The following is a 27,197-nucleotide window of genomic DNA, read 5'->3' as shown; positions in this document are numbered from 1 at the left end:
ATTTCATTGTGCTTATGCTCATTTTTAAGATTTTGACATTTTCACCTAAAGTGCAGAATCAGGCTAAAAACGCATTTAAAGCAATAAAAAGTTCATTTTGGCTCTCACACCTAAACTAAACGTTGTAGACTCAAAATTTTTGCTGTATTTAGTGTATTGTATCATCCTGAAGATGATTCCAGCATTAATTTCATTGTGCTTATGCTCATTTTTAAGATTTTGACATTTTCACCTAAAGTGCACAATCAGGCTGAAAACGCATTTAAAGCAATAAAAAGTTCATTTTGGCTCTCACACCTAAACTAAACGTTGTAGACTCAAAATTTTTGCTGTATTTAGTGTATTCTAGCATCCTGAAGATGATTCCAGCATTAATTTCATTGTGCGTATGCTCATTTAGAAGATTTTGACATTTTCACCTTAAGTGTACAATCAGGGGCTGAAAACGCGTTTAAAGCAATAAAAAGTTCATTTTGGCTCTCACACCTAAACTAAACGTTGTAGACTCAAAATTTTTGCTGTATTTAGTGTATTCTAGCATCCTGAAGATGATTCCAGCATTAATTTCATTGTGCTTATGCTCATTTTTAAGATTTTGACATTTTCACCTAAAGTGCACAATCAGGCTGAAAACGCATTTAAAGCAATAAAAAGTTCATTTTGGCTCTCACACCTAAACTAAACGTTGTAGACTCAAAATTTTTGCTGTATTCAGTGTATTCTAGTATCCTGAAGATGATTCCAGCATTAATTTCATTGTGCTTATGCTCATTTTTAAGATTTTGACATTTTCACCTAAAGTGCACTATCAGGGGCTGAAAACGCGTTTAAAGCAATAAAAAGTTCATTTTGGCTCTCACACCTAAACTAAACGTTGTAGACTCAAAATTTTTGCTGTATTTAGTGTATTCTAGCATCCTGAAGATGATTCCAGCATTAATTTCATTGTGCTTATGCTCATTTTTAAGATTTTGACATTTTCACCTTAAGTGTACAATCAGGGGCTGAAAACGCGTTTAAAGCAATAAAAAGTTCATTTTGGCTCTCACACCTAAACTAAACGTTGTAGACTCAAACTTGTTGCTGTATTTAGTGTATTCTAGCATCCTGAAGATGATTCCAGCATTAATTTCATTGTGCTTATGCTCATTTTGAAGATTTTGACATTTTCACCTTAAGTGTACAATCAGGGGCTGAAAACGCGTTTAAAGCAATAAAAAGTTCATTTTGGCTCTCACACCTAAACTAAACGTTGTAGACTCAAACTTGTTGCTGTATTTAGTGTATTCTAGCATCCTGAAGATGATTCCAGCATTAATTTCATTGTGCTTATGCTCATTTTTAAGATTTTGACATTTTCACCTAAAGTGTACAATCAGTTTGAAAACGCATTTAAAGCAATAAAAAGTTCATTTTGGCTCTCACACCTAAACTAAACGTTGTAGACTCAAAATTTTTGCTGTATTTAGTGTATTCTAGCATCCTGAAGATGATTCCAGCATTAATTTCATTGTGCTTATGCTCATTTTGAAGATTTTGACATTTTCACCTTAAGTGTACAATCAGGGGCTGAAAACGCGTTTAAAGCAATAAAAAGTTCATTTTGGCTCTCACACCTAAACTAAACGTTGTAGACTCAAACTTGTTGCTGTATTTAGTGTATTCTAGCATCCTGAAGATGATTCCAGCATTAATTTCATTGTGCTTATGCTCATTTTGAAGATTTTGACATTTTCACCTTAAGTGTACAATCAGGGGCTGAAAACGCGTTTAAAGCAATAAAAAGTTCATTTTGGCTCTCACACCTAAACTAAACGTTGTAGACTCAAACTTGTTGCTGTATTTAGTGTATTCTAGCATCCTGAAGATGATTCCAGCATTAATTTCATTGTGCTTATGCTCATTTTTAAGATTTTGACATTTTCACCTAAAGTGCACAATCAGGCTGAAAACGGATTTAAAGCAATAAAAAGTTCATTTTGGCTCTCACACCTAAACTAAACGTTGTAGACTCAAAATTTTTGCTGTATTCAGTGTATTTTAGCATCCTGAAGATGATTCCAGCATTAATTTCATTGTGCTTATGCTCATTTTTAAGATTTTGACATTTTCACCTTAAGTGTACAATCAGGGGCTGAAAACGCGTTTAAAGCAATAAAAAGTTCATTTTGGCTCTCACACCTAAACTAAACGTTGTAGACTCAAAATTTTTGCTGTATTCAGTGTATTCTAGCATCCTGAAGATGATTCCAGCATTAATTTCATTGTGCTTATGCTCATATTTAAGATTTTGACATTTTCACCTAAAGTGCACAATCAGGCTGAAAACGCATTTAAAGCAATAAAAAGTTCATTTTGGCGCTCACACCTAAACTAAACGTTGTAGACTCAAAATTTTTGCTGTATTTAGTGTATTCTAGCATCCTGAAGATGATTCCAGCATTAATTTCATTGTGCTTATGCTCATTTTGAAGATTTTGACATTTTCACCTTAAGTGTACAATCAGGGGCTGAAAACGCGTTTAAAGCAATAAAAAGTTCATTTTGGCTCTCACACCTAAACTAAACGTTGTAGACTCAAACTTGTTGCTGTATTTAGTGTATTCTAGCATCCTGAAGATGATTCCAGCATTAATTTCATTGTGCTTATGCTCATTTTTAAGATTTTGACATTTTCACCTAAAGTGCACAATCAGGGGCTGAAAACGCGTTTAAAGCAATAAAAAGTTCATTTTGGCTCTCACACCTAAACTAAACGTTGTAGACTCAAATTTGTTGCTGTATTTAGTGTATTCTAGCATCCTGAAGATGATTCCAGCATTAATTTCATTGTGCTTATGCTCATTTTTAAGATTTTGACATTTTCACCTAAAGTGCACAATCAGGGGCTGAAAACGCGTTTAAAGCAATAAAAAGTTCATTTTGGCTCTCACACCTAAACTAAACGTTGTAGACTCAAAATTTTTGCTGTATTTAGTGTATTCTAGCATCCTGAAGATGATTCCAGCATTAATTTCATTGTGCTTATGCTCATTTTTAAGATTTTGACATTTTCACCTAAAGTGCACAATCAGGCTGAAAACGCATTTAAAGCAATAAAAAGTTCATTTTGGCTCTCACACCTAAACTAAACGTTGTAGACTCAAAATTTTTGCTGTATTCAGTGTATTTTAGCATCCTGAAGATGATTCCAGCATTAATTTCATTGTGCTTATGCTCATTTTTAAGATTTTGACATTTTCACCTTAAGTGTACAATCAGGGGCTGAAAACGCGTTTAAAGCAATAAAAAGTTCATTTTGGCTCTCACACCTAAACTAAACGTTGTAGACTCAAAATTTTTGCTGTATTCAGTGTATTCTAGCATCCTGAAGATGATTCCAGCATTAATTTCATTGTGCTTATGCTCATTTTGAAGATTTTGACATTTTCACCTTAAGTGTACAATCAGGGGCTGAAAACGCGTTTAAAGCAATAAAAAGTTCATTTTGGCTCTCACACCTAAACTAAACGTTGTAGACTCAAACTTGTTGCTGTATTTAGTGTATTCTAGCATCCTGAAGATGATTCCAGCATTAATTTCATTGTGCTTATGCTCATTTTTAAGATTTTGACATTTTCACCTAAAGTGCACAATCAGGCTGAAAACGCATTTAAAGCAATAAAAAGTTCATTTTGGCTCTCACACCTAAACTAAACGTTGTAGACTCAAAAATTTTGCTGTATTCAGTGTATTTTAGCATCCTGAAGATGATTCCAGCATTAATTTCATTGTGCTTATGCTCATTTTTAAGATTTTGACATTTTCACCTTAAGTGTACAATCAGGGGCTGAAAACGCGTTTAAACAATAAAAAGTTCATTTTGGCTCACACACGTAAACTAAACGTTGTAGACTCAAAATTTTTGCTGTATTCAGTGTATTCTAGCATCCTGAAGATGATTCCAGCATTAATTTCATTGTGCTTATGCTCATTTTGAAGATTTTGACATTTTCACCTTAAGTGTACAATCAGGGGCTGAAAACGCGTTTAAAGCAATAAAAAGTTCATTTTGGCTCTCACACCTAAACTAAACGTTGTAGACTCAAAATTTTTGCTGTATTTAGTGTATTCTAGCATCCTGAAGATGATTCCAGCATTAATTTCATTGTGCTTATGCTCATTTTTAAGATTTTGACATTTTCACCTAAAGTGCACAATCAGGCTGAAAACGCGTTTAAAGCAATAAAAAGTTAATTTTGGCTCTCACACCTAAACTAAACGTTGTAGACTCAAAATTTTTGATGTATTTAGTGTATTTTAGCATCCTGAAGATGATTCCAGCATTAATTTCATTGTGCTTATGCTCATTTGTAAGATTTTGACATTTTCATCTTACGTGTACAATCAGGGGCTGAAAACGCGTTTAAAGCAATAAAAAGTTCATTTTGGCTCTCACACCTAAACTAAACGTTGTAGACTCAAAATTTTTGCTGTATTTAGTGTATTCTAGCATCCTGAAGATGATTCCAGCATTAATTTCATCGTGCTTATGCTCATTTTGAAGATTTTGACATTTTAACCTAAAGTGCACAATCAGGGGCTGAAAACGCGTTTAAAGCAATAAAAAGTTCATTTTGGCTCTCAAACCTAAACTAAACGTTGTAGACTCAAAATTTTTGCTGTATTTAGTGTATTCTAGCATCCTGAAGATGATTCCAGTATTAATTTCATCGTGCTTATGCTCATTTTGAAGATTTTGACATTTTAACCTAAAGTGCACAATCAGGCTGAAAACGCATTTAAAGCAATAAAAAGTTCATTTTGGCTCACACACCTAAAATAAACGTTGTAGACTCAAAATTTTTGCTGTATTCAGTGCATTCTAGCATCCTGAAGATGATTCCAGCATTAATTTCATTGTGCTTATGCTAATTTTGAAGATTTTGACATTTTCACCTAAAGTGTACAATCAGGGGCTGAAAACGCGTTTAAAGCAATAAAAAGTTCATTTTGGCTCTTACACCTAAACTAAACGTTGTAGACTCAAAATTTTTGCTGTATTTAGTGTATTCTAGCATCCTGAAGATGATTCCAGCATTAATTTCATTGTGCTTATGCTCATTTTAAAGATTTTGACATTTTCACCTAAAGTGCACAATCAGGCTGAAAACGCATTTAAAGCAATAAAAAGTTCATTTTGGCTCTCACACCTAAACTAAACGTTGTAGACTCAAAATTTTTGCTGTATTTAGTGTATTCTAGCAACCTGAAGATGATTCCAGCATTAATTTCATCGTGCTTATGCTCATTTTGAAGATTTTGACATTTTAACCTAAAGTGCACAATCAGGCTGAAAACGCATTTAAAGCAATAAAAAGTTCATTTTGGCTCACACACCTAAAATAAACGTTGTAGACTCAAAATTTTTGCTGTATTCAGTGTATTCTAGCATCCTGAAGATGATTCCAGCATTAATTTCATTGTGCTTATGCTCATTTTTAAGATTTTGACATTTTCACCTAAAGTGCAGAATCAGGCTGAAAACGCATTTAAAGCAATAAAAAGTTCATTTTGGCTCTCACACCTAAACTAAACGTTGTAGACTCAAAATTTTTGCTGTATTTAGTGTATTGTATCATCCTGAAGATGATTCCAGCATTAATTTCATTGTGCTTATGCTCATTTTTAAGATTTTGACATTTTCACCTTAAGTGCACAATCAGGCTGAAAACGCATTTAAAGCAATAAAAAGTTCATTTTGGCTCTCACACCTAAACTAAACGTTGTAGACTCAAAATTTTTGCTGTATTTAGTGTATTCTAGCATCCTGAAGATGATTCCAGCATTAATTTCATTGTGCTTATGCTCATTTTGAAGATTTTGACATTTTCACCTTAAGTGTACAATCAGGGGCTGAAAACGCGTTTAAAGCAATAAAAAGTTCATTTTGGCTCTCACACCTAAACTAAACGTTGTAGACTCAAAATTTTTGCTGTATTTAGTGTATTCTAGCATCCTGAAGATGATTCCAGCATTAATTTCATTGTGCTTATGCTCATTTTTAAGATTTTGACATTTTCACCTAAAGTGCACAATCAGGCTGAAAACGCATTTAAAGCAATAAAAAGTTCATTTTGGCTCTCACACCTAAACTAAACGTTGTAGACTCAAAATTTTTGCTGTATTCAGTGTATTCTAGTATCCTGAAGATGATTCCAGCATTAATTTCATTGTGCTTATGCTCATTTTTAAGATTTTGACATTTTCACCTAAAGTGCACTATCAGGGGCTGAAAACGCGTTTAAAGCAATAAAAAGTTCATTTTGGCTCTCACACCTAAACTAAACGTTGTAGACTCAAAATTTTTGCTGTATTTAGTGTATTCTAGCATCCTGAAGATGATTCCAGCATTAATTTCATTGTGCTTATGCTCATTTTTAAGATTTTGACATTTTCACCTTAAGTGTACAATCAGGGGCTGAAAACGCGTTTAAAGCAATAAAAAGTTCATTTTGGCTCTCACACATAAACTAAACGTTGTAGACTCAAAATTTTTGCTGTATTTAGTGTATTCTAGCATCCTGAAGATGATTCCAGCATTAATTTCATTGTGCTTATGCTCATTTTTAAGATTTTGACATTTTCACCTAAAGTGTACAATCAGGCTGAAAACGCATTTAAAGCAATAAAAAGTTCATTTTGGCTCTCACACCTAAACTAAACGTTGTAGACTCAAAATTTTTGCTGTATTTAGTGTATTCTAGCATCCTGAAGATGATTCCAGCATTAATTTCATTGTGCTTATGCTCATTTTGAAGATTTTGACATTTTCACCTTAAGTGTACAATCAGGGGCTGAAAACGCGTTTAAAGCAATAAAAAGTTCATTTTGGCTCTCACACCTAAACTAAACGTTGTAGACTCAAACTTGTTGCTGTATTTAGTGTATTCTAGCATCCTGAAGATGATTCCAGCATTAATTTCATTGTGCTTATGCTCATTTTGAAGATTTTGACATTTTCACCTTAAGTGTACAATCAGGGGCTGAAAACGCGTTTAAAGCAATAAAAAGTTCATTTTGGCTCTCACACCTAAACTAAACGTTGTAGACTCAAACTTGTTGCTGTATTTAGTGTATTCTAGCATCCTGAAGATGATTCCAGCATTAATTTCATTGTGCTTATGCTCATTTTTAAGATTTTGACATTTTCACCTAAAGTGCACAATCAGGGGCTGAAAACGCGTTTAAAGCAATAAAAAGTTCATTTTGGCTCTCACACCTAAACTAAACGTTGTAGACTCAAAATTTTTGCTGTATTTAGTGTATTCTAGCATCCTGAAGATGATTCCAGCATTAATTTCATTGTGCTTATGCTCATTTTTAAGATTTTGACATTTTCACCTAAAGTGCACAATCAGGCTGAAAACGCATTTAAAGCAATAAAAAGTTCATTTTGGCTCTCACACCTAAACTAAACGTTGTAGACTCAAAATTTTTGCTGTATTCAGTGTATTTTAGCATCCTGAAGATGATTCCAGCATTAATTTCATTGTGCTTATGCTCATTTTTAAGATTTTGACATTTTCACCTTAAGTGTACAATCAGGGGCTGAAAACGCGTTTTAAGCAATAAAAAGTTCATTTTGGCTCTCACACCTAAACTAAACGTTGTAGACTCAAAATTTTTGCTGTATTCAGTGTATTCTAGCATCCTGAAGATGATTCCAGCATTAATTTCATTGTGCTTATGCTCATTTTTAAGATTTTGACATTTTCACCTAAAGTGCACAATCAGGCTGAAAACGCATTTAAAGCAATAAAAAGTTCATTTTGGCGCTCACACCTAAACTAAACGTTGTAGACTCAAAATTTTTGCTGTATTTAGTGTATTCTAGCATCCTGAAGATGATTCCAGCATTAATTTCATTGTGCTTATGCTCATTTTGAAGATTTTGACATTTTCACCTTAAGTGTACAATCAGGGGCTGAAAACGCGTTTAAAGCAATAAAAAGTTCATTTTGGCTCTCACACCTAAACTAAACGTTGTAGACTCAAACTTGTTGCTGTATTTAGTGTATTCTAGCATCCTGAAGATGATTCCAGCATTAATTTCATTGTGCTTATGCTCATTTTTAAGATTTTGACATTTTCACCTAAAGTGCACAATCAGGGGCTGAAAACGCGTTTAAAGCAATAAAAAGTTCATTTTGGCTCTCACACCTAAACTAAACGTTGTAGACTCAAAATTTTTGCTGTATTTAGTGTATTCTAGCATCCTGAAGATGATTCCAGCATTAATTTCATTGTGCTTATGCTCATTTTTAAGATTTTGACATTTTCACCTAAAGTGCACAATCAGGCTGAAAACGCATTTAAAGCAATAAAAAGTTCATTTTGGCTCTCACACCTAAACTAAACGTTGTAGACTCAAAATTTTTGCTGTATTCAGTGTATTTTAGCATCCTGAAGATGATTCCAGCATTAATTTCATTGTGCTTATGCTCATTTTTAAGATTTTGACATTTTCACCTTAAGTGTACAATCAGGGGCTGAAAACGCGTTTAAAGCAATAAAAAGTTCATTTTGGCTCTCACACCTAAACTAAACGTTGTAGACTCAAAATTTTTGCTGTATTCAGTGTATTCTAGCATCCTGAAGATGATTCCAGCATTAATTTCATTGTGCTTATGCTCATTTTTAAGATTTTGACATTTTCACCTAAAGTGCACAATCAGGCTGAAAACGCATTTAAAGCAATAAAAAGTTCATTTTGGCGCTCACACCTAAACTAAACGTTGTAGACTCAAAATTTTTGCTGTATTTAGTGTATTCTAGCATCCTGAAGATGATTCCAGCATTAATTTCATTGTGCTTATGCTCATTTTGAAGATTTTGACATTTTCACCTTAAGTGTACAATCAGGGGCTGAAAACGCGTTTAAAGCAATAAAAAGTTCATTTTGGCTCTCACACCTAAACTAAACGTTGTAGACTCAAACTTGTTGCTGTATTTAGTGTATTCTAGCATCCTGAAGATGATTCCAGCATTAATTTCATTGTGCTTATGCTCATTTTTAAGATTTTGACATTTTCACCTAAAGTGCACAATCAGGCTGAAAACGCATTTAAAGCAATAAAAAGTTCATTTTGGCTCTCACACCTAAACTAAACGTTGTAGACTCAAAATTTTTGCTGTATTCAGTGTATTCTAGCATCCTGAAGATGATTCCAGCATTAATTTCATTGTGCTTATGCTCATTTTTAAGATTTTGACATTTTCACCTTAAGTGCACAATCAGGGGCTGAAAACGCGTTTAAAGCAATAAAAAGTTCATTTTGGCTCTCACACCTAAACTAAACGTTGTAGACTCAAAATTTTTGCTGTATTTAGTGTATTCTAGCATCCTGAAGATGATTCCAGCATTAATTTCATTGTGCTTATGCTCATTTTGAAGATTTTGACATTTTCACCTTAAGTGTACAATCAGGGGCTGAAAACGCGTTTAAAGCAATAAAAAGTTCATTTTGGCTCTCACACCTAAACTAAACGTTGTAGACTCAAAATTTTTGCTGTATTTAGTGTATTCTAGCATCCTGAAGATGATTCCAGCATTAATTTCATCGTGCTTATGCTCATTTTGAAGATTTTGACATTTTAACCTAAATGCACAATCAGGCTGAAAACGCATTTAAAGCAATAAAAAGTTCATTTTGGCTCACACACCTAAAATAAACGTTGTAGACTCCAATTTTTTGCTGTATTCAGTGTATTCTAGCATCCTGAAGATGATTCCAGCATTAATTTCATTGTGCTTATGCTCATTTTGAAGATTTTGACATTTTCACCTTAAGTGTACAATCAGGGGCTGAAAACGCGTTTAAAGCAATAAAAAGTTCATTTTGGCTCTCACACCTAAACTAAACGTTGTAGACTCAAAATTTTTGCTGTATTTAGTGTATTCTAGCATCCTGAAGATGATTCCAGCATTAATTTCATTGTGCTTATGCTCATTTTGAAGATTTTGACATTTTCACCTAAAGTGCACAATCAGGGGCTGAAAACGCGTTTAAAGCAATAAAAAGTTCATTTTGGCTCTCACACCTAAACTAAACGTTGTAGACTCAAAATTTTTGCTGTATTTAGTGTATTCTAGCATCCTGAAGATGATTCCAGCATTAATTTCATTGTGCTTATGCTCATTTTTAAGATTTTGACATTTTCACCTAAAGTGCACAATCAGGCTGAAAACGCATTTAAAGCAATAAAAAGTTCATTTTGGCTCTCACACCTAAACTAAACGTTGTAGACTCAAAATTTTTGCTGTATTCAGTGTATTTTAGCATCCTGAAGATGATTCCAGCATTAATTTCATTGTGCTTATGCTCATTTTTAAGATTTTGACATTTTCACCTTAAGTGTACAATCAGGGGCTGAAAACGCGTTTAAAGCAATAAAAAGTTCATTTTGGCTCTCACACCTAAACTAAACGTTGTAGACTCAAAATTTTTGCTGTATTCAGTGTATTCTAGCATCCTGAAGATGATTCCAGCATTAATTTCATTGTGCTTATGCTCATTTTTAAGATTTTGACATTTTCACCTAAAGTGCACAATCAGGCTGAAAACGCATTTAAAGCAATAAAAAGTTCATTTTGGCGCTCACACCTAAACTAAACGTTGTAGACTCAAAATTTTTGCTGTATTTAGTGTATTCTAGCATCCTGAAGATGATTCCAGCAATAATTTCATTGTGCTTATGCTCATTTTGAAGATTTTGACATTTTCACCTTAAGTGTACAATCAGGGGCTGAAAACGCGTTTAAAGCAATAAATAGTTCATTTTGGCTCTCACACCTAAACTAAACGTTGTAGACTCAAACTTGTTGCTGTATTTAGTGTATTCTAGCATCCTGAAGATGATTCCAGCATTAATTTCATTGTGCTTATGCTCATTTTTAAGATTTTGACATTTTCACCTAAAGTGCACAATCAGGCTGAAAACGCATTTAAAGCAATAAAAAGTTCATTTTGGCTCTCACACCTAAACTAAACGTTGTAGACTCAAAATTTTTGCTGTATTCATTGTATTCTAGCATCCTGAAGATGATTCCAGCATTAATTTCATTGTGCTTATGCTCATTTTTAAGATTTTGACATTTTCACCTTAAGTGCACAATCAGGGGCTGAAAACGCGTTTAAAGCAATAAAAAGTTCATTTTGGCTCTCACACCTAAACTAAACGTTGTAGACTCAAACTTGTTGCTGTATTTAGTGTATTCTAGCATCCTGAAGATGATTCCAGCATTAATTTCATTGTGCTTATGCTCATTTTTAAGATTTTGACATTTTCACCTAAAGTGCACAATCAGGGGCTGAAAACGCGTTTAAAGCAATAAAAAGTTCATTTTGGCTCTCACACCTAAACTAAACGTTGTAGACTCAAAATTTTTGCTGTATTTAGTGTATTCTAGCATCCTGAAGATGATTCCAGCATTAATTTCATTGTGCTTATGCTCATTTTTAAGATTTTGACATTTTCACCTAAAGTGCACAATCAGGCTGAAAACGCATTTAAAGCAATAAAAAGTTCATTTTGGCTCTCACACCTAAACTAAACGTTGTAGACTCAAAATTTTTGCTGTATTCAGTGTATTTTAGCATCCTGAAGATGATTCCAGCATTAATTTCATTGTGCTTATGCTCATTTTTAAGATTTTGACATTTTCACCTTAAGTGTACAATCAGGGGCTGAAAACGCGTTTAAAGCAATAAAAAGTTCATTTTGGCTCTCACACCTAAACTAAACGTTGTAGACTCAAAATTTTTGCTGTATTCAGTGTATTCTAGCATCCTGAAGATGATTCCAGCATTAATTTCATTGTGCTTATGCTCATTTTTAAGATTTTGACATTTTCACCTAAAGTGCACAATCAGGCTGAAAACGCATTTAAAGCAATAAAAAGTTCATTTTGGCGCTCACACCTAAACTAAACGTTGTAGACTCAAAATTTTTGCTGTATTTAGTGTATTCTAGCATCCTGAAGATGATTCCAGCATTAATTTCATTGTGCTTATGCTCATTTTGAAGATTTTGACATTTTCACCTTAAGTGTACAATCAGGGGCTGAAAACGCGTTTAAAGCAATAAAAAGTTCATTTTGCCTCTCACACCTAAACTAAACGTTGTAGACTCAAACTTGTTGCTGTATTTAGTGTATTCTAGCATCCTGAAGATGATTCCAGCATTAATTTCATTGTGCTTATGCTCATTTTTAAGATTTTGACATTTTCACCTAAAGTGCACAATCAGGCTGAAAACGCATTTAAAGCAATAAAAAGTTCATTTTGGCTCTCACACCTAAACTAAACGTTGTAGACTTAAAATTTTTGCTGTATTCAGTGTATTCTAGCATCCTGAAGATGATTCCAGCATTAATTTCATTGTGCTTATGCTCATTTTTAAGATTTTGACATTTTCACCTTAAGTGCACAATCAGGGGCTGAAAACGCGTTTAAAGCAATAAAAAGATCATTTTGGCTCTCACACCTAAACTAAACGTTGTAGACTCAAAATTTTTGCTGTATTTAGTGTATTCTAGCATCCTGAAGATGATTCCAGCATTAATTTCATTGTGCTTATGCTCATTTTGAAGATTTTGACATTTTCACCTTAAGTGTACAATCAGGGGCTGAAAACGCGTTTAAAGCAATAAAAAGTTCATTTTGGCTCTCACAACTAAACTAAACGTTGTAGACTCAAAATTTTTGCTGTATTTAGTGTATTCTAGCATCCTGAAGATGATTCCAGCATTAATTTCATCGTGCTTATGCTCATTTTGAAGATTTTGACATTTTAACCTAAATGCACAATCAGGCTGAAAACGCATTTAAAGCAATAAAAAGTTCATTTTGGCTCACACACCTAAAATAAACGTTGTAGACTCCAATTTTTTGCTGTATTCAGTGTATTCTAGCATCCTGAAGATGATTCCAGCATTAATTTCATTGTGCTTATGCTCATTTTGAAGATTTTGACATTTTCACCTTAAGTGTACAATCAGGGGCTGAAAACGCGTTTAAAGCAATAAAAAGTTCATTTTGGCTCTCACACCTAAACTAAACGTTGTAGACTCAAACTTGTTGCTGTATTTAGTGTATTCTAGCATCCTGAAGATGATTCCAGCATTAATTTCATTGTGCTTATGCTCATTTTTAAGATTTTGACATTTTCACCTAAAGTGCACAATCAGGCTGAAAACGCATTTAAAGCAATAAAAAGTTCATTTTGGCTCTCACACCTAAACTAAACGTTGTAGACTCAAAAATTTTGCTGTATTCAGTGTATTTTAGCATCCTGAAGATGATTCCAGCATTAATTTCATTGTGCTTATGCTCATTTTTAAGATTTTGACAATTTCACCTTAAGTGTACAATCAGGGGCTGAAAACGCGTTTAAAGCAATAAAAAGTTCATTTTGGCTCTCACACCTAAACTAAACGTTGTAGACTCAAAATTTTTGCTGTATTCAGTGTATTCTAGCATCCTGAAGATGATTCCAGCATTAATTTCATTGTGCTTATGCTCATTTTGAAGATTTTGACATTTTCACCTTAAGTGTACAATCAGGGGCTGAAAACGCGTTTAAAGCAATAAAAAGTTCATTTTGGCTCTCACACCTAAACTAAACAATGTAGACTCAAAATTTGTGCTGTATTTAGTGTATTCTAGCATCCTGAAGATGATTCCAGCATTAATTTCATTGTGCTTATGCTCATTTTTAAGATTTTGACATTTTCACCTAAAGTGCACAATCAGGCTGAAAACGCGTTTAAAGCAATAAAAAGTTCATTTTGGCTCTCACACCTAAACTAAACGTTGTAGACTCAAACTTGTTGCTGTATTTAGTGTATTCTAGCATCCTGAAGATGATTCCAGCATTAATTTCATTGTGCTTATGCTCATTTTTAAGATTTTGACATTTTCACCTAAAGTGCACAATCAGGCTGAAAACGCATTTAAAGCAATAAAAAGTTCATTTTGGCTCTCACACCTAAACTAAACGTTGTAGACTCAAAATTTTTGCTGTATTCAGTGTATTCTAGCATCCTGAAGATGATTCCAGCATTAATTTCATTGTGCTTATGCTCATTTTTAAGATTTTGACATTTTCACCTTAAGTGCACAATCAGGGGCTGAAAACGCGTTTAAAGCAATAAAAAGTTCATTTTGGCTCTCACACCTAAACTAAACGTTGTAGACTCAAACTTGTTGCTGTATTTAGTGTATTCTAGCATCCTGAAGATGATTCCAGCATTAATTTCATTGTGCTTATGCTCATTTTTAAGATTTTGACATTTTCACCTAAAGTGCACAATCAGGGGCTGAAAACGCGTTTAAAGCAATAAAAAGTTCATTTTGGCTCTCACACCTAAACTAAACGTTGTAGACTCAAAATTTTTGCTGTATTTAGTGTATTCTAGCATCCTGAAGATGATTCCAGCATTAATTTCATTGTGCTTATGCTCATTTTTAAGATTTTGACATTTTCACCTAAAGTGCACAATCAGGCTGAAAACGCATTTAAAGCAATAAAAAGTTCATTTTGGCTCTCACACCTAAACTAAACGTTAAAGACTCAAAATTTTTGCTGTATTCAGTGTATTTTAGCATCCTGAAGATGATTCCAGCATTAATTTCATTGTGCTTATGCTCATTTTTAAGATTTTGACATTTTCACCTTAAGTGTACAATCAGGGGCTGAAAACGCGTTTAAAGCAATAAAAAGTTCATTTTGGCTCTCACACCTAAACTAAACGTTGTAGACTCAAAATTTTTGCTGTATTCAGTGTATTCTAGCATCCTGAAGATGATTCCAGCATTAATTTCATTGTGCTTATGCTCATTTTTAAGATTTTGACATTTTCACCTAAAGTGCACAATCAGGCTGAAAACGCATTTAAAGCAATAAAAAGTTCATTTTGGCGCTCACACCTAAACTAAACGTTGTAGACTCAAAATGTTTGCTGTATTTAGTGTATTCTAGCATCCTGAAGATGATTCCAGCATTAATTTCATTGTGCTTATGCTCATTTTGAAGATTTTGACATTTTCACCTTAAGTGTACAATCAGGGGCTGAAAACGCGTTTAAAGCAATAAAAAGTTCATTTTGGCTCTCACACCTAAACTAAACGTTGTAGACTCAAACTTGTTGCTGTATTTAGTGTATTCTAGCATCCTGAAGATGATTCCAGCATTAATTTCATTGTGCTTATGCTCATTTTTAAGATTTTGACATTTTCACCTAAAGTGCACAATCAGGCTGAAAACGCATTTAAAGCAATAAAAAGTTCATTTTGGCTCTCACACCTAAACTAAACGTTGTAGACTCAAAATTTTTGCTGTATTCAGTGTATTCTAGCATCCTGAAGATGATTCCAGCATTAATTTCATTGTGCTTATGCTCATTTTTAAGATTTTGACATTTTCACCTTAAGTGCACAATCAGGGGCTGAAAACGCGTTTAAAGCAATAAAAAGTTCATTTTGGCTCTCACACCTAAACTAAACGTTGTAGACTCAAAATTTTTGCTGTATTTAGTGTATTCTAGCATCCTGAAGATGATTCCAGCATTAATTTCATTGTGCTTATGCTCATTTTGAAGATTTTGACATTTTCACCTTAAGTGTACAATCAGGGGCTGAAAACGCGTTTAAAGCAATAAAAAGTTCATTTTGGCTCTCACACCTAAACTAAACGTTGTAGACTCAAACTTGTTGCTGTATTTAGTGTATTCTAGCATCCTGAAGATGATTCCAGCATTAATTTCATTGTGCTTATGCTCATTTTTAAGATTTTGACATTTTCACCTAAAGTGCACAATCAGGCTGAAAACGCATTTAAAGCAATAAAAAGTTCATTTTGGCTCTCACACCTAAACTAAACGTTGTAGACTCAAAAATTTTGCTGTATTCAGTGTATTTTAGCATCCTGAAGATGATTCCAGCATTAATTTCATTGTGCTTATGCTCATTTTTAAGATTTTGACATTTTCACCTTAAGTGTACAATCAGGGGCTGAAAACGCATTTAAAGCAATAAAAAGTTCATTTTGGCTCTCACACCTAAACTAAACGTTGTAGACTCAAAATTTTTGCTGTATTCAGTGTATTCTAGCATCCTGAAGATGATTCCAGCATTAATTTCATTGTGCTTATGCTCATTTTGAAGATTTTGACATTTTCACCTTAAGTGTACAATCAGGGGCTGAAAACGCGTTTAAAGCAATAAAAAGTTCATTTTGGCTCTCACACCTAAACTAAACGTTGTAGACTCAAATTTTTTGCTGTATTTAGTGTATTCTAGCATCCTGAAGATGATTCCAGCATTAATTTCATTGTGCTTATGCTCATTTTTAAGATTTTGACATTTTCACCTAAAGTGCACAATCAGGCTGAAAACGCGTTTAAAGCAATAAAAACTTAATTTTGGCTCTCACACCTAAACTAAACGTTGTAGACTCAAAATTTTTGATGTATTTGGTGTATTTTAGCATCCTGAAGATGATTCCAGCATTAATTTCATTGTGCTTATGCTCATTTTTAAGATTTTGACATTTTCACCTTAAGTGTACAATCAGGGGCTGAAAACGCGTTTAAAGCAATAAAAAGTTCATTTTGGCTCTCACACCTAAACTAAACGTTGTAGACTCAAAACTTTTGCTGTATTCAGTGTATTCTAGCATCCTGAAGATGATTCCAGCATTAATTTCATTGTGCTTATGCTCATTTTTAAGATTTTGACATTTTCACCTTAAGTGTACAATCAGGGGCTGAAAACGCGTTTAAAGCAATAAAAAGTTCATTTTGGCTCTCACACCTAAACTAAACGTTGTAGACTCAAAATTTTTGCTGTATTTAGTGTATTCTAGCATCCTGAAGATGATTCCAGCATTAATTTCATTGTGCTTATGCTCATTTTTAAGATTTTGACATTTTCACCTAAAGTGCACAATCAGGCTGAAAACGCATTTAAAGCAATAAAAAGTTCATTTTGGCTCTCACACCTAAACTAAACGTTGTAGACTCAAAATTTTTGCTGTATTCAGTGTATTCTAGCATCCTGAAGATGATTCCAGCATTAATTTCATTGTGCTTATCCTCATTTTTAAGATTTTGACATTTTCACCTAAAGTGCACAATCAGGCTGAAAACGCATTTAAAGCAATAAAAAGTTCATTTTGGCGCTCACACCTAAACTAAACGTTGTAGACTCAAAATGTTTGCTGTATTTAGTGTATTCTAGCATCCTGAAGATGATTCCAGCATTAATTTCATTGTGCTTATGCTCATTTTGAAGATTTTGACATTTTCACCTTAAGTGTACAATCAGGGGCTGAAAACGCGTTTAAAGCAATAAAAAGTTCATTTTGGCTCTCACACCTAAACTAAACGTTGTAGACTCAAACTTGTTGCTGTATTTAGTGTATTCTAGCATCCTGAAGATGATTCCAGCATTAATTTCATTGTGCTTATGCTCATTTTTAAGATTTTGACATTTTCACCTAAAGTGCACAATCAGGCTGAAAACGCATTTAAAGCAATAAAAAGTTCATTTTGGCTCTCACACCTAAACTAAACGTTGTAGACTCAAAATTTTTGCTGTATTCAGTGTATTCTAGCATCCTGAAGATGATTCCAGCATTAATTTCATTGTGCTTATGCTCATTTTTAAGATTTTGACATTTTCACCTTAAGTGCACAATCAGGGGCTGAAAACGCGTTTAAAGCAATAAAAAGTTCATTTTGGCTCTCACACCTAAACTAAACGTTGTAGACTCAAAATTTTTGCTGTATTTAGTGTATTCTAGCATCCTGAAGATGATTCCAGCATTAATTTCATTGTGCTTATGCTCATTTTGAAGATTTTGACATTTTCACCTTAAGTGTACAATCAGGGGCTGAAAACGCGTTTAAAGCAATAAAAAGTTCATTTTGGCTCTCACACCTAAACTAAACGTTGTAGACTCAAAATTTTTGCTGTATTTAGTGTATTCTAGCATCCTGAAGATGATTCCAGCATTAATTTCATCGTGCTTATGCTCATTTTGAAGATTTTGACATTTTAACCTAAATGCACAATCAGGCTGAAAACGCATTTAAAGCAATAAAAAGTTCATTTTGGCTCACACACCTAAAATAAACGTTGTAGACTCCAATTTTTTGCTGTATTCAGTGTATTCTAGCATCCTGAAGATGATTCCAGCATTAATTTCATTGTGCTTATGCTCATTTTGAAGATTTTGACATTTTCACCTTAAGTGTACAATCAGGGGCTGAAAACGCGTTTAAAGCAATAAAAAGTTCATTTTGGCTCTCACACCTAAACTAAACGTTGTAGACTCAAAATTTTTGCTGTATTTAGTGTATTCTAGCATCCTGAAGATGATTCCAGCATTAATTTCATTGTGCTTATGCTCATTTTGAAGATTTTGACATTTTCACCTTAAGTGTACAATCAGGGGCTGAAAACGCGTTTAAAGCAATAAAAAGTTCATTTTGGCTCTCACACCTAAACTAAACGTTGTAGACTCAAAATTTTTGCTGTATTTAGTGTATTCTAGCATCCTGAAGATGATTCCAGCATTAATTTCATTGTGCTTATGCTCATTTTTAAGATTTTGACATTTTCACCTAAAGTGCACAATCAGGCTGAAAAAGCATTTAAAGCAATAAAAAGTTCATTTTGGCTCTCACACCTAAACTAAACGTTGTAGACTCAAAATTTTTGCTGTATTTAGTGTATTCTAGCATCCTGAAGATGATTCCAGCATTAATTTCATTGTGGTTATGCTCATTTTGAAGATTTTGACATTTTCACCTTAAGTGTACAATCAGGGGCTGAAAACGCGTTTAAAGCAATAAAAAGTTCATTTTGGCTCTCACACCTAAACTAAACGTTGTAGACTCAAACTTGTTGCTGTATTTAGTGTATTCTAGCATCCTGAAGATGATTCCAGCATTAATTTCATTGTGCTTATGCTCATTTTTAAGATTTTGACATTTTCACCTAAAGTGCACAATCAGGCTGAAAACGCATTTAAAGCAAAAAAAAGTTCATTTTGGCTCTCACACCTAAACTAAACGTTGTAGACTCAAAAATTTTGCTGTATTCAGTGTATTTTAGCATCCTGAAGATGATTCCAGCATTAATTTCATTGTGCTTATGCTCATTTTTAAGATTTTGACATTTTCACCTTAAGTGTACAATCAGGGGCTGAAAACGCGTTTAAAGCAATAAAAAGTTCATTTTGGCTCTCACACCTAAACTAAACGTTGTAGACTCAAAATTTTTGCTGTATTCAGTGTATTCTAGCATCCTGAAGATGATTCCAGCATTAATTTCATTGTGCTTATGCTCATTTTGAAGATTTTGACATTTTCACCTTAAGTGTACAATCAGGGGCTGAAAACGCGTTTAAAGCAATAAAAAGTTCATTTTGGCTCTCACACCTAAACTAAACGTTGTAGACTCAAAATTTTTGCTGTATTTAGTGTATTCTAGCATCCTGAAGATGATTCCAGCATTAATTTCATTGTGCTTATGCTCATTTTGAAGATTTTGACATTTTAACCTAAATGCACAATCAGGCTGAAAACGCATTTAAAGCAATAAAAAGTTCATTTTGGCTCACACACCTAAAATAAACGTTGTAGACTCCAATTTTTTGCTGTATTCAGTGTATTCTAGCATCCTGAAGATGATTCCAGCATTAATTTCATTGTGCTTATGCTCATTTTGAAGATTTTGACATTTTCACCTTAAGTGTACAATCAGGGGCTGAAAACGCGTTTAAAGCAATAAAAAGTTCATTTTGGCTCTCACACCTAAACTAAACGTTGTAGACTCAAAATTTTTGCTGTATTTAGTGTATTCTAGCATCCTGAAGATGATTCCAGCATTAATTTCATTGTGCTTATGCTCATTTTGAAGATTTTGACATTTTCACCTAAAGTGCACAATCAGGCTGAAAAAGCATTTAAAGCAATAAAAAGTTCATTTTGGCTCTCACACCTAAACTAAACGTTGTAGACTCAAAATTTTTGCTGTATTCAGTGTATTTTAGCATCCTGAAGATGATTCCAGCATTAATTTCATTGTGCTTATGCTCATTTTTAAGATTTTGACATTTTCACCTTAAGTGTACAATCAGGGGCTGAAAACGCGTTTAAAGCAATAAAAAGTTCATTTTGGCTCTCACACCTAAACTAAACGTTGTAGACTCAAAATTTTTGCTGTATTCAGTGTATTCTAGCATCCTGAAGATGATTCCAGCATTAATTTCATTGTGCTTATGCTCATTTTGAAGATTTTGACATTTTCACCTTAAGTGTACAATCAGGGGCTGAAAACGCGTTTAAAGCAATAAAAAGTTCATTTTGGCTCTCACACCTAAACTAAACGTTGTAGACTCAAAATTTTTGCTGTATTTAGTGTATTCTAGCATCCTGAAGATGATTCCAGCATTAATTTCATTGTGCTTATGCTCATTTTTAAGATTTTGACATTTTCACCTAAAGTGCACAATCAGGCTGAAAACGCGTTTAAAGCAATAAAAACTTAATTTTGGCTCTCACACCTAAACTAAACCTTGTAGACTCAAAATTTTTGATGTATTTAGTGTATTTTAGCATCCTGAAGATGATTCCAGCATTAATTTCATTGTGCTTATGCTCATTTTTAAGATTTTGACATTTTCACCTTAAGTGTACAATCAGGGGCTGAAAACGCGTTTAAAGCAATAAAAAGTTCATTTTGGCTCTCACACCTAAACTAAACGTTGTAGACTCAAAATTTTTGCTGTATTCAGTGTATTCTAGCATCCTGAAGATGATTCCAGCATTAATTTCATTGTGCTTATGCTCATTTTGAAGATTTTGACATTTTCACCTTAAGTGTACAATCAGGGATTGAAAACGCGTTTAAAGCAATAAAAAGTTCATTTTGGCTCTCACACCTAAACTAAACGTTGTAGACTCAAAATTTTTGCTGTATTTAGTGTATTCTAGCATCCTGAAGATGATTCCAGCATTAATTTCATTGTGCTTATGCTCATTTTTAAGATTTTGACATTTTCACCTAAAGTGCACAATCAGGCTGAAAACGCGTTTAAAGCAATAAAAACTTAATTTTGGCTCTCACACCTAAACTAAACGTTGTAGACTCAAAATTTTTGATGTATTTAGTGTATTTTAGCATCCTGAAGATGATTCCAGCATTAATTTCATTGTGCTTATGCTCATTTTTAAGATTTTGACATTTTCACCTTAAGTGTACAATCAGGGGCTGAAAACGCGTTTAAAGCAATAAAAAGTTCATTTTGGCTCTCACACCTAAACTAAACGTTGTAGACTCAAAATTTTTGCTGTATTCAGTGTATTCTAGCATCCTGAAGATGATTCCAGCATTAATTTCATTGTGCTTATGCTCATTTTTAAGATTTTGACATTTTCACCTTAAGTGTACAATCAGGGGCTGAAAACGCGTTTAAAGCAATAAAAAGTTCATTTTGGCTCTCACACCTAAACTAAACGTTGTAGACTCAAAATTTTTGCTGTATTTAGTGTATTCTAGCATCCTGAAGATGATTCCAGCATTAATTTCATTGTGCTTATGCTCATTTTTAAGATTTTGACATTTTCACCTAAAGTGCACAATCAGGCTGAAAACGCATTTAAAGCAATAAAAAGTTCATTTTGGCTCTCACACCTAAACTAAACGTTGTAGACTCAAAATTTTTGCTGTATTTAGTGTATTCTAGCATCCTGAAGATGATTCCAGCATTAATTTCATTGTGCTTATGCTCATTTTGAAGATTTTGACATTTTCACCTTAAGTGTACAATCAGGGGCTGAAAACACGTTTAAAGCAATAAAAAGTTCATTTTGGCTCTCACACCTAAACTAAACGTTGTAGACTCAAAATTTTTGCTGTATTTAGTGTATTCTAGCATCCTGAAGATGATTCCAGCATTAATTTCATTGTGCTTATGCTCATTTTGAAGATTTTGACATTTTCACCTTAAGTGTACAATCAGGGGCTGAAAACGCGTTTAAAGCAATAAAAAGTTCATTTTGGCTCTCACACCTAAACTAAACGTTGTAGACTCAAAATTTTTGCTGTATTTAGTGTATTCTAGCATCCTGAAGATGATTCCAGCATTAATTTCATTGTGCTTATGCTCATTTTTAAGATTTTGACATTTTCACCTAAAGTGCACAATCAGGCTGAAAACGCATTTAAAGCAATAAAAAGTTCATTTTGGCGCTCACACCTAAACTAAACGTTGTAGACTCAAAATGTTTGCTGTATTTAGTGTATTCTAGCATCCTGAAGATGATTCCAGCATTAATTTCATTGTGCTTATGCTCATTTTGAAGATTTTGACATTTTCACCTTAAGTGTACAATCAGGGGCTGAAAACGCGTTTAAAGCAATAAAAAGTTCATTTTGGCTCTCACACCTAAACTAAACGTTGTAGACTCAAACTTGTTGCTGTATTTAGTGTATTCTAGCATCCTGAAGATGATTCCAGCATTAATTTCATTGTGCTTATGCTCATTTTTAAGATTTTGACATTTTCACCTAAAGTGCACAATCAGGCTGAAAACGCATTTAAAGCAATAAAAAGTTCATTTTGGCTCTCACACCTAAACTAAACGTTGTAGACTCAAAATTTTTGCTGTATTCAGTGTATTCTAGCATCCTGAAGATGATTCCAGCATTAATTTCATTGTGCTTATGCTCATTTTTAAGATTTTGACATTTTCACCTTAAGTGCACAATCAGGGGCTGAAAACGCGTTTAAAGCAATAAAAAGTTCATTTTGGCTCTCACACCTAAACTAAACGTTGTAGACTCAAAATTTTTGCTGTATTTAGTGTATTCTAGCATCCTGAAGATGATTCCAGCATTAATTTCATTGTGCTTATGCTCATTTTGAAGATTTTGACATTTTCACCTTAAGTGTACAATCAGGGGCTGAAAACGCGTTTAAAGCAATAAAAAGTTCATTTTGGCTCTCACACCTAAACTAAACGTTGTAGACTCAAAATTTTTGCTGTATTTAGTGTATTCTAGCATCCTGAAGATGATTCCAGCATTAATTTCATCGTGCTTATGCTCATTTTGAAGATTTTGACATTTTAACCTAAATGCACAATCAGGCTGAAAACGCATTTAAAGCAATAAAAAGTTCATTTTGGCTCACACACCTAAAATAAACGTTGTAGACTCCAATTTTTTGCTGTATTCAGTGTATTCTAGCATCCTGAAGATGATTCCAGCATTAATTTCATTGTGCTTATGCTCATTTTGAAGATTTTGACATTTTCACCTTAAGTGTACAATCAGGGGCTGAAAACGCGTTTAAAGCAATAAAAAGTTCATTTTGGCTCTCACACCTAAACTAAACGTTGTAGACTCAAAATTTTTGCTGTATTTAGTGTATTCTAGCATCCTGAAGATGATTCCAGCATTAATTTCATTGTGCTTATGCTCATTTTGAAGATTTTGACATTTTCACCTTAAGTGTACAATCAGGGGCTGAAAACGCGTTTAAAGCAATAAAAAGTTCATTTTGGCTCTCACACCTAAACTAAACGTTGTAGACTCAAAATTTTTGCTGTATTTAGTGTATTCTAGCATCCTGAAGATGATTCCAGCATTAATTTCATTGTGCTTATGCTCATTTTTAAGATTTTGACATTTTCACCTAAAGTGCACAATCAGGCTGAAAAAGCATTTAAAGCAATAAAAAGTTCATTTTGGCTCTCACACCTAAACTAAACGTTGTAGACTCAAAATTTTTGCTGTATTTAGTGTATTCTAGCATCCTGAAGATGATTCCAGCATTAATTTCATTGTGGTTATGCTCATTTTGAAGATTTTGACATTTTCACCTTAAGTGTACAATCAGGGGCTGAAAACGCGTTTAAAGCAATAAAAAGTTCATTTTGGCTCTCACACCTAAACTAAACGTTGTAGACTCAAACTTGTTGCTGTATTTAGTGTATTCTAGCATCCTGAAGATGATTCCAGCATTAATTTCATTGTGCTTATGCTCATTTTTAAGATTTTGACATTTTCACCTAAAGTGCACAATCAGGCTGAAAACGCATTTAAAGCAAAAAAAAGTTCATTTTGGCTCTCACACCTAAACTAAACGTTGTAGACTCAAAAATTTTGCTGTATTCAGTGTATTTTAGCATCCTGAAGATGATTCCAGCATTAATTTCATTGTGCTTATGCTCATTTTTAAGATTTTGACATTTTCACCTTAAGTGTACAATCAGGGGCTGAAAACGCGTTTAAAGCAATAAAAAGTTCATTTTGGCTCTCACACCTAAACTAAACGTTGTAGACTCAAAATTTTTGCTGTATTCAGTGTATTCTAGCATCCTGAAGATGATTCCAGCATTAATTTCATTGTGCTTATGCTCATTTTGAAGATTTTGACATTTTCACCTTAAGTGTACAATCAGGGGCTGAAAACGCGTTTAAAGCAATAAAAAGTTCATTTTGGCTCTCACACCTAAACTAAACGTTGTAGACTCAAAATTTTTGCTGTATTTAGTGTATTCTAGCATCCTGAAGATGATTCCAGCATTAATTTCATTGTGCTTATGCTCATTTTGAAGATTTTGACATTTTAACCTAAATGCACAATCAGGCTGAAAACGCATTTAAAGCAATAAAAAGTTCATTTTGGCTCACACACCTAAAATAAACGTTGTAGACTCCAATTTTTTGCTGTATTCAGTGTATTCTAGCATCCTGAAGATGATTCCAGCATTAATTTCATTGTGCTTATGCTCATTTTGAAGATTTTGACATTTTCACCTTAAGTGTACAATCAGGGGCTGAAAACGCGTTTAAAGCAATAAAAAGTTCATTTTGGCTCTCACACCTAAACTAAACGTTGTAGACTCAAAATTTTTGCTGTATTTAGTGTATTCTAGCATCCTGAAGATGATTCCAGCATTAATTTCATTGTGCTTATGCTCATTTTGAAGATTTTGACATTTTCACCTTAAGTGTACAATCAGGGGCTGAAAACGCGTTTAAAGCAATAAAAAGTTCATTTTGGCTCTCACACCTAAACTAAACGTTGTAGACTCAAAATTTTTGCTGTATTTAGTGTATTCTAGCATCCTGAAGATGATTCCACAATTAATTTCATTGTGCTTATGCTCATTTTGAAGATTTTGACATTTTAACCTAAATGCACAATCAGGCTGAAAACGCATTTAAAGCAATAAAAAGTTCATTTTGGCTCACACACCTAAAATAAACGTTGTAGACTCCAATTTTTTGCTGTATTCAGTGTATTCTAGCATCCTGAAGATGATTCCAGCATTAATTTCATTGTGCTTATGCTCATTTTGAAGATTTTGACATTTTCACCTTAAGTGTACAATCAGGGGCTGAAAACGCGTTTAAAGCAATAAAAAGTTCATTTTGGCTCTCACACCTAAACTAAACGTTGTAGACTCAAAATTTTTGCTGTATTTAGTGTATTCTAGCATCCTGAAGATGATTCCAGCATTAATTTCATTGTGCTTATGCTCATTTTGAAGATTTTGACATTTTCACCTTAAGTGTACAATCAGGGGCTGAAAACGCGTTTAAAGCAATAAAAAGTTCATTTTGGCTCTCACACCTAAACTAAACGTTGTAGACTCAAAATTTTTGCTGTATTTAGTGTATTCTAGCATCCTGAAGATGATTCCAGCATTAATTTCATTGTGCTTATGCTCATTTTTAAGATTTTGACATTTTCACCTAAAGTGCACAATCAGGCTGAAAAAGCATTTAAAGCAATAAAAAGTTCATTTTGGCTCTCACACCTAAACTAAACGTTGTAGACTCAAAATTTTTGCTGTATTTAGTGTATTCTAGCATCCTGAAGATGATTCCAGCATTAATTTCATTGTGGTTATGCTCATTTTGAAGATTTTGACATTTTCACCTTAAGTGTACAATCAGGGGCTGAAAACGCGTTTAAAGCAATAAAAAGTTCATTTTGGCTCTCACACCTAAACTAAACGTTGTAGACTCAAAATTTTTGCTGTATTTAGTGTATTCTAGCATCCTGAAGATGATTCCAGCATTAATTTCATTGTGCTTATGCTCATTTTGAAGATTTTGACATTTTCACCTTAAGTGTACAATCAGGGGCTGAAAACGCGTTTAAAGCAATAAAAAGTTCATTTTGGCTCTCACACCTAAACTAAACGTTGTAGACTCAAAATTTTTGCTGTATTTAGTGTATTCTAGCATCCTGAAGATGATTCCAGCATTAATTTCATTGTGCTTATGCTCATTTTTAAGATTTTGACATTTTCACCTAAAGTGCACAATCAGGCTGAAAAAGCATTTAAAGCAATAAAAAGTTCATTTTGGCTCTCACACCTAAACTAAACGTTGTAGACTCAAAATTTTTGCTGTATTTAGTGTATTCTAGCATCCTGAAGATGATTCCAGCATTAATTTCATTGTGGTTATGCTCATTTTGAAGATTTTGACATTTTCACCTTAAGTGTACAATCAGGGGCTGAAAACGCGTTTAAAGCAATAAAAAGTTCATTTTGGCTCTCACACCTAAACTAAACGTTGTAGACTCAAACTTGTTGCTGTATTTAGTGTATTCTAGCATCCTGAAGATGATTCCAGCATTAATTTCATTGTGCTTATGCTCATTTTTAAGATTTTGACATTTTCACCTAAAGTGCACAATCAGGCTGAAAACGCATTTAAAGCAAAAAAAAGTTCATTTTGGCTCTCACACCTAAACTAAACGTTGTAGACTCAAAAATTTTGCTGTATTCAGTGTATTTTAGCATCCTGAAGATGATTCCAGCATTAATTTCATTGTGCTTATGCTCATTTTTAAGATTTTGACATTTTCACCTTAAGTGTACAATCAGGGGCTGAAAACGCGTTTAAAGCAATAAAAAGTTCATTTTGGCTCTCACACCTAAACTAAACGTTGTAGACTCAAAATTTTTGCTGTATTCAGTGTATTCTAGCATCCTGAAGATGATTCCAGCATTAATTTCATTGTGCTTATGCTCATTTTGAAGATTTTGACATTTTCACCTTAAGTGTACAATCAGGGGCTGAAAACGCGTTTAAAGCAATAAAAAGTTCATTTTGGCT

The sequence above is a fragment of the Vanacampus margaritifer genome, chromosome 16 (assembly GCF_051991255.1).
Source record: "Vanacampus margaritifer isolate UIUO_Vmar chromosome 16, RoL_Vmar_1.0, whole genome shotgun sequence".
Classification (NCBI taxonomy): domain Eukaryota; kingdom Metazoa; phylum Chordata; class Actinopteri; order Syngnathiformes; family Syngnathidae; genus Vanacampus; species Vanacampus margaritifer.
Note: the sequence above shows the minus strand (reverse complement) of the source record.